Here is a 12750-nt window from a genome sequence, read left to right on the forward strand (position 1 = left end):
TGAAGAAGAGGGCCTCTGTGATACTTAGATGGATCACATTTGTTTTTTACTGTACATTTTATATGCCTGCAGAATGCACTTGGTATTTGCGAAAATTAACAAAGCAAATCCCTTTTAATACATTACAAACAGTGCTCAAAGCCTATTTTTTAGTCAGGCAGAGGAATTGTCTCCTGCCTTGGAAAAAAACCCAGCTGAAATAAAAATTTATATTAGAGCAATGCAAAGCATTTCATCAGACTTTAGACACAATTGAACTTAGCCTTAGGCCAGAGGCTGAGTTCATGAACCACAGCTCATACTGGCAAAAATTCAGCTGTGAGAAATGTTGCTTCTCTTTCTCCCACGACAACTTGCACCTTTTACCACCCTCCTCAGAGCCACACACAGAGGGAGGACAAGGAGGGAGAGAAAAGCAGGGGAAAGCAGCTTGTCTCCTGTCACCACTCATTTTGCTGGGGGAGGATTTGGTTGCCCTTCTCTACTTTTCCCTCAGTGGGAGGGGATGCAGGCATGAGAGTGTCTGAGACATCCATGATTCAGAGTGCCTTGTATTGTCCTTGAAGGAGTTTCTGGGTTGTTGGGTACTAAGCTTGCCCAGAGGAAAAATAAATAAGGGAAAAAATCTCCCATCTCATCTGACAATGTTTGGAGGAGTGGAATACTTTTATTAGAGCCAGGCATCTTCACCAGAAGCTTTCTGCTGGTAAAGTGCTCCTGATGCAGGGGCAGTTTATAAGAATCCCCTTAACAAAATACATAATGGTTGCAAAATTGTTATTGCAACCTAAACTTCAGTTTCTAAATCACAAAATTTAGCTTCTTGCTGCAACTATGCTGAAAATGTTAAGTGCGGGCCACAGTTTAGGAGAATCTTTGTTGAGGTGGTTGGTATATCTGGTTAGTCACTACAGTGAGAAGTCAACTGTGAGGAAAAGATCTGTGATTAGGAAGTTGGGGTTTGTTTTTTTTTAATACAGAAAGGAAATTTGGAAATAATAAAGGCTGCCCACAGATGCCATAATATCTGACAGTTATGCAATAGATGCTGCATAACTACTTCAGTCATAGAATATTAAGGGGTTGGAATGGCCCTTAAAGTTCATCTACTCCCAGCCCCCTTGCCACAGGCAGGGATGCCTCCCACTAAATCAGGTTGCTCAAGGCCTTATCCAGCCTGGCTTTGAACACTGATGTGTCCACAGCCTCCCTGGGTAACCTGGTCCAGTGTCTCACCACCCTCACAGCCAATAATTCCTTCCTAATATTTAACCTAAATTTGTCCTCCTTCAATTTGTGCCCATTACTCCTTGTTTTATCACTACAGTTCATGATGAAGAATCACTCTCTGGCTTCCCTGTAGGCTCCCTTCAGGAACTTGAAAGTTGCTATGTCTCCATGCAACCTTCTCTTTCTCAGCTGGTCTTTAGAAGGAAGGTGTTCCAGTTCTATCATCAGCTTTGTGTTGCTCCTTTACCTTTGCTCCAACAGTTGTGTCCTTTATGCTGGGGACCCCAAAGCTGGCTGCAGCGCTCCAGGTGAAGTCTGAGCAGAGTAGAGGGGGAGAATCACCTCCTTTGACCTGCTGGCCATGCTCCTTTTTAAGAGTGGAGGTTATATTTCCCTTTCTTCAGTCATCAGGGACTTCATTTGACTGCCACAATTTTTCAAAAATGACAGATGGTGGCTTAGTGACTTCATCTCTCAGGTCCCTCAGGACCTGCAGAGGAATCTCATCTCATAGGTCCCATGGACTTATGCACACTCATGTTTAGGTTTCCTCCAACAGATGGTTACAGATATTCTTCCCAGCTTTCTATTTTGGTATTTTATTTTCCAAAGTTTTCAGCTATGCCTCTATTGAAGAAACATGCTCTGACGGGTTGGTGTGTAATGCAGTAAGAAGGTGGTCAGGGGTGTAGCATCTGTGTTTTGCTGGGTTAGCACCAATATTTGTCCAGCCACATCAAGGGTTTCCACCAGTAAGAGACACCACTATCTTCAGTCCTCTATGTCCTACTGTTCCAGTACCATGGGGCCAAGGGGTAGCAAGAGAGATTTTAAAAGCATCCCTCTTACTCAGCACTTCTCAGTCCTAAAGTCCTTGAAGGCTCTTTTGGAAGTTGTCATCATTCTCTCAGCTGGAGCTAGTCCCCATACGCAGCTCTTTTTTCTAGTTCTAGCTTAGTCTCTGCTGACTGGTATACAGCTCCTCTGAAAGAAATCTGAAAGAATTTGTAAAGAAAAGAAGGTACATACAGGTGGTATTGGAATTCATACATGTGATGCAAGGTATGGAGGAAATTTAACAGGAAGTTTGGCTGTAAAACTTGTGCCAGTGAAGAAACACTGTAAAGGAGATATGCCTTTCTTACTGTCTGGTTTTTTTTCCTGCCCTCTTCTTTGTTTAGACACAAAAGATGATGTAGCTAGAGATTAGGGTGTTGATCTGGCTGAAAATAAATATGAGAACCAGAAAACTGCTACACTGCTGGTTGCAAGTTGAGAACAATCTTTGAGAACTATAGCTTACTATAAAGGTGCAAAATCTGGTGTCTGGTATCCCTCCATCCATGTTTCTTTTCCTGGTGACTGCCTGCAGGAAAGCAAGCTAAGATATTGCATCCATAAATGTTTTGATAAACCGGACTGATCCCTTGCCAAATCAACTGATTTTATTCAGTTTTATATCTGCATTTCTTTTAGAGCCAATTTCTATTGGGTGTCCAATGATACCGCAGTGCTACGGACTGTTTTGGTGACACTTCCCTGCATTGATGGCATGTTGACAGCTGATTGATGGCCTCAAACTGCTGTTAAAAGACCCAGTGGTGGGAGTGCTTGCAGGACTATAGAAGATGCTTTGATGTTGCTACTGTGGAGTTCTGGACTGTAATGCTGTTGAGCTCATTGGGATGGCTCACCTGTAGTCAGTGCTCTGATCTGAATGCTTCACAGTACTCCCTTATCCTGCTTGTAACAACTTCTTTCCAATGAAGAGGCCTGAGTAGTGCTTGCAGAAGGGTGTTTTATGTGGATATTTGTTTTCTATAAGTATATAAAGAGATATCCATCTAGATGTGTAATAAACACTCCATAAAGCAGCTTGACTCTACGTGGAGATTTGCAGCTGTGTTTACATAGGCTGACACTGCAATATCCATACATCATCCCTTCCTCAAGGAAGTCTTGCTTCTCTTTTATCTCTTCTTGCCTTTTAAAGGCTCTGAGAATTTACTTTGCCCCCACGTGACCAGAGCTTACCATGACCTCTCTGCATCTGCTTCTTAGCAGATATTGTAGAAACACGACACCATAATAGTGTTGTGCTAACTTGGAAGAGGTGGACTTGAACTTGAGCACCACTGGTGGGAATGTGACATGAATTAATGAACATCGAGGTCAGATTTAGACCTCATTATCCTCATGCCAGCAGACTGTGAATCTCATGGTCTCTTGGGATGTAACTGTGCTCATATGAGACAATTCACATGCTCTTACACAAACCTCTCCAAAGGTGCTAACAAATTAGCAAAAGGGTTGCTCCTTTTGTCCTTTTCTGGTGTCACTTGTTATGAAGAAATGGGTTCTGCAAAATTCAGCTGTGGAAAGCAATACCTCATCTCTACAAGCAGCTTGGCACTGCAGGCACTGAGCTCGGACTTTTCAGAGCAATCCCCACATTCTGATTTGATTTGCTGGGGTTTCCTGAACTTGCTTCACAAGCTTGCCTAGGCAGAGCTGCCTTTTTGCTCAGTCCCATTCTCTTGCATGATGCCTAAGTAGGGATTAATTTGTTCCTTTCTTATAAATCTTGCAGGACAAATGGAGCCTGTCCTCATCCATGTTCCTAGGAATAACCAACATCATTAAAGTACATAAGTTTGTATGTATGCACAAACTCACACAGAGACACAAACATAGACTTCCCTAATGCTAGAAATTTCCTGTAGGTGGTAGGAAACTCCACAGTTTACATTTACTGCTCATTATTGCAAGTTACATTGCAGTGACAGTAGATAGAAGTCCTGTCTCACATCTCCTACATGTGGCAACTAAAACTGTTCCTTTCCAAAGAGGTGATGTGGAGTTGCCTCCGCAGGGTGTTGTGGAAGGTCATGCCTCCTCTCCTTTGCTACTCCTGCCTATTTTCGTGGCTGAGGATGGATGGAAGAGCCTCAGCAGAGGCTGCTGCACTGTAGCCCTGGTTGTTCTTCCTGGCAGTTGTCTGGACATCTCAGTGTGTGTCTCCTGGAGAGGATAATGGGCAAAAGGGGGGAGCCAGAGATGAGGCTAAAGCTCTGCCTCATTTGGTCAGGGGTGATTTCCAGCAGATCTAAGTGGAGCATGTGAACAGGCTCTTTACTCTTCCTAGTCATGATCTCCTGAGCTGTAAAACCCAGGTCATTTACACCCAGTGGCTCCTTGGGCTGAAGGATGAAAAAGCAACTGAGATTGGTGTGCCTGATTTTTCTACCCTTTGTATTGCACATACAAACTCTATATCCAGACCTGAGGCTTTGAGTGAGTGGGATAGAAAAGCCATGTTTATTTGCCAGCAATTCTGTGGTGTGGAGTTACCCTGTATCTAGAGATTACAGGATATTTTACAAGTATTATGAATCCCATTTTCACAGGCAGAGATGCTGAAGGATGGATAAGATGACTTTGTGAAGCTGTCTAGGAGGAGAAGAGACACATTTGCTGAGATTTAAATCCACAGCAAATTTATACAGATCGAAAACATAAACTTGCATTAGCCTAATGTAAATAGCTCTTCCATATATTTGATCTACTCATCCAGTAGTTCAGTTACATCTATCATGTTGTTAATCTCCAGAAACATTTGTAGAAAAGTTGAGAAAATACAGTGCTGCCCTCCTTGCTCAGGCCTGAGATGTTTATTTTACATTCCCCAGAACTGCTCATCAGTCTCTAGAAATTTAACCATGATTTCTCATCCTGTTCAGGAAATGCCTTATCGAAATGATTGTCTGTCAAAGAGGTTTATGTCTCAGTACAGTTTATAGGAATTCGCTCTCAAATTGCTTTGTTCCAAATGCTCACATTTGACATGCATATTTCTAGAACTGATAAACTTGTATTTCATAGTAGTTCCTAGTGTGCCCTGCAGGTGAGAGTGAGGATTTCTGGGTTGTCCCCAAAGCAGCTTTATGAAAAGGGAGCACATTGGAGAAGCAGCTTCCACCACAGCCCCTGTAGGCTGTCCTTGCTGGCAGCATGGGCTCGCCTTCAGAATGGGGAAGTTCTTAACAGTGATGTTTACAGGGTGGGCAGAATGCCTCAGTTATTCAGGGTACGGAATTTATGGCTATTCTCAAATCTCTGCATGACTGTGTCTTTCAGAGTTTGCATGCTACTCAGATTTCAGAGCCTTGCTCATTCTTGCTGAGGCATCATAGGGTGGTTCCTCCCACTTTCACCATAAAGCATTTTTGGCAAGGTAACTGGACAGTGTGCAAGTCATAGAAAACATTGCAGAAAATTTCCACCAAGAATTTCCAGCAAAATTATTTTTCTGTGCTTCCTCTCTAACTATAGAGCAAATTTATAGAATCTTCAAAGAATAGTTTGGGTTGGAAGGGACCTTAATGATTGCCAACTTCCAATTCCCCTGCCATGAGTGGGGACACCTTTCCCTACATGCCCCTGTCAAAAGTCCTCTTCTGGCTTTCTTGCAGGCTTCCTTTAGGTAGTGGAAGGTGCTGTAAGGTCTCCCTGGAGACTTTCCTTCTCCTGGTTGAACAACCCCCACTGTCTCAGCCCTTCCACAGAGGAGGAATATTATATTAAGCTTCCATCCTTCATATGGAAGCTTCCATACATTCCACAGAAGAGGAACATAATCTTCCATCCCTCTGGTCATCTTCATGTTCTTCCTTCAGGCTTGGTCCAATAGATCCTTGTCCTTCTTATATGGCAGGCCCTAGAGCTGGACTCAGCACTCCAAGAGCGTTCTCGTAAGAGCAGGGTAGAGGGGAACAATCACCACCCTTGACCTGCTGGTCATGCTATTGTCAATATAGGATACATTTTAAAGTGTGTGTATTTTTTTAAAGTGTTTTTTAATGGTCTTCCAGCCCTTGTTTTAAGCCAGATACTGTTGTCACCGTTTACACACACGGCAGATGTGTAATGAACTACTTGCATATGCCTTTGTGCTACTTTCTCTAATGGCAAGGGGTGGTTTTTTTCTGTGCAGTGATCAGATAGACTCTCTTTTCACTCCTTTTTGGTGTCCTCTTCCTCCCTGACCTTCTGCCACCTGCTCAGCAGACTTGTGTGACTTCCCTCCTACTCCAGTGCGTGCTGCAGCAACCTGCCAGCTAATCACCCCGAATTTGCTCACACTGCTGGGACCTGACTTGCAGATTCCAGCCATCTTTACTTCAGACATAGCAGCCTGGCAACCTTCCAGGTTGCCTGCTGGATCTGGGCCAGCTATTTATTGTGAAACTTTTGCTCCTCTTGGACTTTGCGGTAATTTTGATTCCCCTGGGGGATGTGCCTAGTACCAGGTAGAGAAATCCAATAAAAAGCCCTGGGAATTTGCTCTGTGCTCAGCAGCACATAGTTGCTACTGACTCAAATCCTGTTTCTTTTACAGCAATACGAGGAGACTGTAAAACCAATAAAAGGTACTTTTACCTGTGACTGCAAATATTCTGGTGAATGGGAAAAAAAGCTGCATGCACTGGGAATTGAGATAAGGTCCAGATCTGATGTTCAGTGTGAACTGTTAGAAGACATGTAGAAGAGCAATAATTTTACTCTCTACTTCACTTTTGGACCAAGACTGAGCTTATTCTTATCCTGTGCATTGCTGAGACTCCTTTCCTTAACGTGAATATATTGAAATGTGCCAAACAAGCTGAGTTTCTCTGTTGTTCAGATGAGCCTCCTGCTGCTGCACCCTGTGCAAACAGTACTGTCCCCACAAAACAGGACCATGCTGCACACTCCATGCCTACCCAAATGGTTTCAGAGGGGCTACTCATGGAATAATCCCCAAGGAACTGGGTACCTGTGCTTTAGATGTATTCCAGTCAAATAAGTGCCTGTGCACCAAGTTACAACCACTGTTGTTTCTTTGCAGAGGACACAAACATCCATCTCAGCATAGCTCCTCTGACAGAATAAGCAAATGTATGAGCTGTTCTTCAGCATGGGAACTGCTGCTGCTGTCTGTGTCACGCTGCACACAAGTTACCACTTACTCATATATAATTTAATGTGGAATGTGGGAAATCAGTCTGAGAGTGAGGTAAAATGCAAATCTCTGAAGACAGCTGGAAAAATACCTTTCTCCTGTGTCCCCCAATGACCATGTAAAGAGGTGACCCTCAGCCAGGGAAGGCTGATGGCCTAACAATTCCACTGCACTAACTTTTCCCTTGCAAATGCACACTAGACTGGAAGTGAGGATTTGCTCAATTCCCACAGCTCCCCGTGTTCAGTCCCTGGAGCCAACACCCAGGCATTTTGGGGGACTGAGGGAAGATGTGTGGTCTCCTGCTTGATGGAGACCAAAGATCAGTGCTCAGTGTCAAGCCATGCCACAGCATTTCCATGAGCTTTTCCTGAGCTAGAGCCTGCAAGCATGATCCTCAATTGAGGCTCCGGGAAGCATCAAGCTGGAAATATTTTAGGGTGTCCACGGGCATCTCAGTCACACTCAGCTATCACAGTGCTTAAGAAGTAGTTGTTTTGCTGGTGCTTTTCACTGCAGCTGTGCTCCCAGTCTTGCCCTGAAAGCTGCTTCCAGGGAAGAGGATTGATACACCTTTGCCCTTTCTCTTCCTGACCTGTAGCTGTGGGGTCTCCTAACGGGCGCCATCAAATAGGAAGGGAGCTGGGAATCATACTTCTTGAGAGTGTCTTGCCATGGTCTTGGATCTTCTTAAACAAAAGGTAGCAATTACCCATTTCATTACCCTTGATAATGTTTTATTAGTAATTGTGGTGATTATCTGTAATTGCTGCTGTTAATAGTGTGCTATGATTGGCAGGGTTCAGCTTACACTTGATTTCTGCCTTGAGTGGAGGAGGAAGTGGCTGTTTAGTTTGTCACTTCTGTCCTCTGTAATAACGTGTTTCATGTCAACTAAAGCCACAGTTTAGGACCATATTTAGGATGTTGGACTAAATGTGCCTTTCCAATTAAAGTCCAATGTCCCCCAGAGTAATTCCAGGCTATGAAGGACTTCTAGAAGTATTAGGACCTCCAAGGAACATGCTGCATTATTTAACCATACTTTGAAGAACTGAATTTTGTTTAGGAACATGCCCATCACTAGCTCTGAGCTAACACCAAAGTATCAGAAAACTTGCCTCATCTGCATGGGAAAGATGCTGGTTCTTTGGTTTGACATTTTAAAAGAAGCAGTCCCAATGTCATCCTAAACTAAGATTCTATTTCAGAAAGCCCAGGTGAAGAAAGAGGTTTGGCAGCTGTCCTGTGTGGCAGCAGGACTGGCTCTTTATCATTATGCAATATAGGAGAAAATCCTTCCCCAAAAGAGGGCTCCATGGATTTCATTTCCTGATAGAAAAGAGTGCACTTTTTTGGCCCCCCAGTCAATATGGGAATCAAAATAATTACGTGTCAGAGGTGTTTCTGGATCAAAGCCCTGCTACAGCCTGAGCTCAGTGAGTTTCAGGTTTAGATCTTGATTCCCACCCTTGCATTTCTCTGCTTGGCTGAACCCGCTTCTTCAAAACTGCTGAGTTATGGGTGTTTTAGAAGGAGGGTGTTTTCAGGGGACAGATGAGTGTAAAAGCTACACAGAAAGGAGTGTGAAAAATTATACAGATGCAGAAGCACTTTATTACGTGCCTTTGCAGTCCATATCTTCAGTCCACATTAGTTTCTGTGTCTAAAATACAAATGTAGGACTTAGACCTACAGTGGCATAGCACGTATGATGCCCCTGTGTGTAACAGCCTTTCATAAAGTCTGAAGGGCATTTTTGCTGTACGTAAACCCTTACACTTTTCAAAGCTCTGCTCTCCAGCTCTCTCCTCCTTCCCAGGTCATTGGAACAAGGCAACCCTGTTTGATTACCAATCAGAGGTGGATGACTTGCTTGTTTGTGGGATTGAGGAAGACCCTGCAGACTGATGATTAATAGAGTCCTGGGAGCAGCTACTTTAAAGCCACTTTAAACTAGCTTTTGTTTTCTGCTTGAGCTGGCCCAGAGAACTGTTTGGACTGGCTGTACTTTGCCTGGTGCATCCTGACAGTAATATGCTATATCCTGTCCTGCTGGGCACTGGAGGCAATGCAAAGCCAGTCTCTCAGGAAACAGCTTGGTGAAGCCGTGATGCAAACAGCACAGTACATATTAGCTCTGAGCAGGCACCACTGGCTGAAAAGATTTAAAAAAAAAATCTTTTTCCAGTGTTTATAGTATGGCCATGACTTACTGCAAATGAAGAAAACACAAAGAAGTTGAATTCAACATATTTGTATTTGCCAATCTTTTTGCATGGTTGCTTCCAATCTGGGGGTTGTTCCGTGAAATTTGGCTTCTTTTTTCTTTTCTACCCACCAGTTTTGCTTTCAGGACCTAGGACAAAAAGGAAAATTTAAAAATGTTTCCCTTTATAGTGTTTCTTGGGTTGGAGGAAAGGATCATGAGCATTTGTGGTATTTTTGCTTTAATGTATATTTGTGTACAAATATACATTTGCTTTAATGTATATTTTATGTTTACATTTATTATTTGTATGTTGAACCAGGTTTGCCCCTCTGGTGTCTCTATCATCCTGTTTAGTCAAACCTGTTTTGGTTTTTTTTCTGGACTATTCTTTTGGTTATGCAGGTGTGGGTGGTCTGATAGTTGAAAAAAATTAGTCCTTTAGCTGGACACAAATACCATGATTGCACATAGCCACAGGGTAATTCTGCATTAATGGGCTCAGTCTAAGACACTTATAGGAGGCTTGAGCAATTTAAGGAAGTGATGAGGATCATCCCTCTGAAAAGCCAGCCTGTTATTTAAAGATGGGTCAGATCAGATGCTCGGGAACTAATGAATCCCCTGTGCTTACATCTCAAAACCCCTGGCTTTCCATAAGTGACATGTGGTTGTCCCTAACAACAGCCAGATAAAACCAGAGTTAATGGTGTAAGAGGCAATTTAGCTTACAGTTATGTGCATTTTATTTAGATAATTGTAGGAGCTGCAATATGCTCACTAAGAAATGTGGAGACAGCTTACATTTACAGGCTCATCTTATGTTCATGTAAAGAAAAAATCAGGGATATGGTGTTTAATTTCCTGGGAACAAGTGTATGAGTCAGAAGCTGAACACCAGCATAGCTCATGAAGGGTCTCAAAGGGAAAACAAATGTCCCAAGGTAAAAATATTCTCTATTTATCTTTTTTTTTTTTAAGTGCAGCTTTTATTTAAGCTTCCCTTCAGATCCTAGCTTCTTCACTCAACAACACCAAAGTGCATTTTAAGATGATACTCTTTTATGAAAATATCTAGTTTAATTTTACTCCTGACATCCTTTGATGTATAAAGCGCCAGACTTTTAGGTGATAGTTCTCCCTTAGGGCAACAGAAGTGTGCAAGAGCTTTAAAGGCCTTTAACCAAAGCCAGTGTGGGGAAACCCTGCATCACCAAAGTGTTTTGCTAGCACAGAGTGTCTACAGATGGTACCTTACCCCAGTCTACCTGAATGAGAAGCTTCTCAGAATCGCCAGAAAAAGAAAACCCTGACCTACCTGAGGGATTTTTCCCATAGGCTGGCCTCACAGGAAGCAATGCAGTTGGGATGGTGGTTCTCCCTGGAGTGGTGCTGGTGCTGGCAGTCCATGGGCTCAGTGTGCTGAGCATGGCTGGGCACTGCCATGGATACCACCCTGTGAGCACTCCTCTCCACAGCCATCCCTCCCCACCCTTCTCCATGCAACCTCACCACTGCTCCCCTCCCCTCTCTGAGGCACCACTGCTGTTGGTGAGGCGCACAAGTTGGTGACAATGTTACTTGTGACTTTCAGGCTCTTGGATCTCGGGCTAGAGGTGAATTATTGCTATCACCCTGATCACCAGTGTGCGAAGGGCTGGCGGGAGAGATGGGGACGTGTGGGCAGCCCTTCTGGCACAGCTCTGCCGGCTCCCTTCCCTGCCACAAGCAGAAAGGCATATTTATTCTCAGTATCAGAGTTACCCCTGGAAAACCATAATGTTGGTATTGAAAATGCCATTTATCACCACAAAACCTGAGATGGCCACTATTACATACTTTGCCTGCCATAAAAAGCTGTTCACCTCCATTTATCAAGGTTGATAAGCTAATGATACTGTTGTTGGCTGTTGCTCGTGCTTTGCTCCTTCTCTGTTGCATGACTTGTGTAAAGGCAGCTACGTGGCTCAGGAGGCACATCCAGAGGACAGGACCATGGAACTCAAAAGTCATGTGCATCCATGACTCAGGGAGGTGCCTAAACCTGGACATGTTTTAGTATGATATGTACCATGCCTTTGCTTGTATGTGTGTTTTATTCTTTGAGGCTTCTGTGGAAAAAGGCCATGAGCTGGACCATCACACCAGTTTTGAGGCAGCTGATAAACCCTATGGTGTTCATTGGGTCTGGGAATGTGTTTATTCCCAGCATGAGGCAGGGACCAGACAGACAGGGACTGTGGGGCTGGGAAAGGAGGAGGAAACAGTCCTTTACCCCACTAGTAAGTTCACAGCTGCATGTGTGGCCAGCTTTTGGTCCTTAGTGATGTCTCACTTGATTTTCTGATGTATGAGTGAGCCTCATATTAAAGTGCAGTATCATGAATGCATGTTTTTTGGTTGTTTTTTTTTTTCCCTTTTTACCAAAAGAACATGTAGAGCACATTGCTTTTTCACTAAACAGGCAGAAGGGACGGTAAGATCTATCTTCTTTTAGTACAGTCTAGGCCAGATAAAACCACTATGTATATTTTCTTGATTGGATTCCCAAGACTCTGAGATTATAATTATAATAATGATAATAATAATAGTAGTAATAATAATAATCTCAGATGTGGTGTATTATAGGATACCATGCCATTCAGTATCAGACTCATCCAAATGCTGATCAGATGAAGCCTCTTCTTGAGATGCAATTTATTAGAAGCATTTCACAATTCAAATGTCAATTAGGCATAGAACAAGCTTTTCCTCTCTCTGTCTCTTGAGCTTTTCACTACAATCAAAATACCCCAGGAGCAGAGGTGGGGCCTGAATGCATGCTGCTGGTGAGTCCCTGCAGAGTTCTCCAGCTGCCTGGGGCAGGGGGATTTTATCCCTCACCCTGCCTGACCCAGTGCCACTGTCCCCAAAACAGAGAGAGGACAGCCTCAAAAGTCAAGCCTCCTCACCCAGCTGATGGAGAGTCTCCCATTTTTGTTTACCTTGAAGGGATGACCCTGGCCATCACACCTGCCTTTCTGCTTCTCTTTTTATAGGGTGGACTATTGGACAGGAGATGACTGCAGCAGCCAGTCCAGGTGACCCCAGCCTCACAGGGCTTCTCTGGGGCTTCCTTCTGCACACTGGTGCCGGTTCATCCACAGGGTTTGGGTTGGATGCAGGTGGCTCCCAGTCACCTTTGCACTGCCTGCCTCAAAGTGATGCCTCCTGCACTGCAGAACCTGAGGAGATGGCTCTGCCTGCAGATCATCCAGATCAACACAAGCCAAAGCCCATTGGCTTCATAAACAGGAGTACTGAGTTCTTG

The 12750-nt window shown here is 43.8% G+C and overlaps 1 protein-coding gene across 11 annotated transcripts in view; it reads left to right on the top strand.

Moving 5' to 3' along the window:
* Positions 1 to 12750, top strand: part of RNF152 (ring finger protein 152) — a 79957-nt gene that overhangs the window by 8740 nt on the left and 58467 nt on the right. For 2 of the 11 annotated variants that reach the window (XM_064427015.1, XM_064427091.1), the window contains exon 2: positions 12479 to 12520. The exons of 8 other annotated variants lie outside the window; for them this stretch is intronic. The gene's annotated coding sequence lies outside the window, so the exon portion shown is untranslated. Of the gene's footprint in view, positions 1 to 2706; positions 3113 to 12478; positions 12521 to 12750 lie in introns of those variants that run through there. One more of the 11 variants, XR_010365915.1, reaches the window with a different exon arrangement.

Source organism: Passer domesticus, chromosome 1 (assembly GCF_036417665.1).
Source record: "Passer domesticus isolate bPasDom1 chromosome 1, bPasDom1.hap1, whole genome shotgun sequence".
Taxonomy (NCBI): Eukaryota; Metazoa; Chordata; class Aves; order Passeriformes; family Passeridae; genus Passer; species Passer domesticus.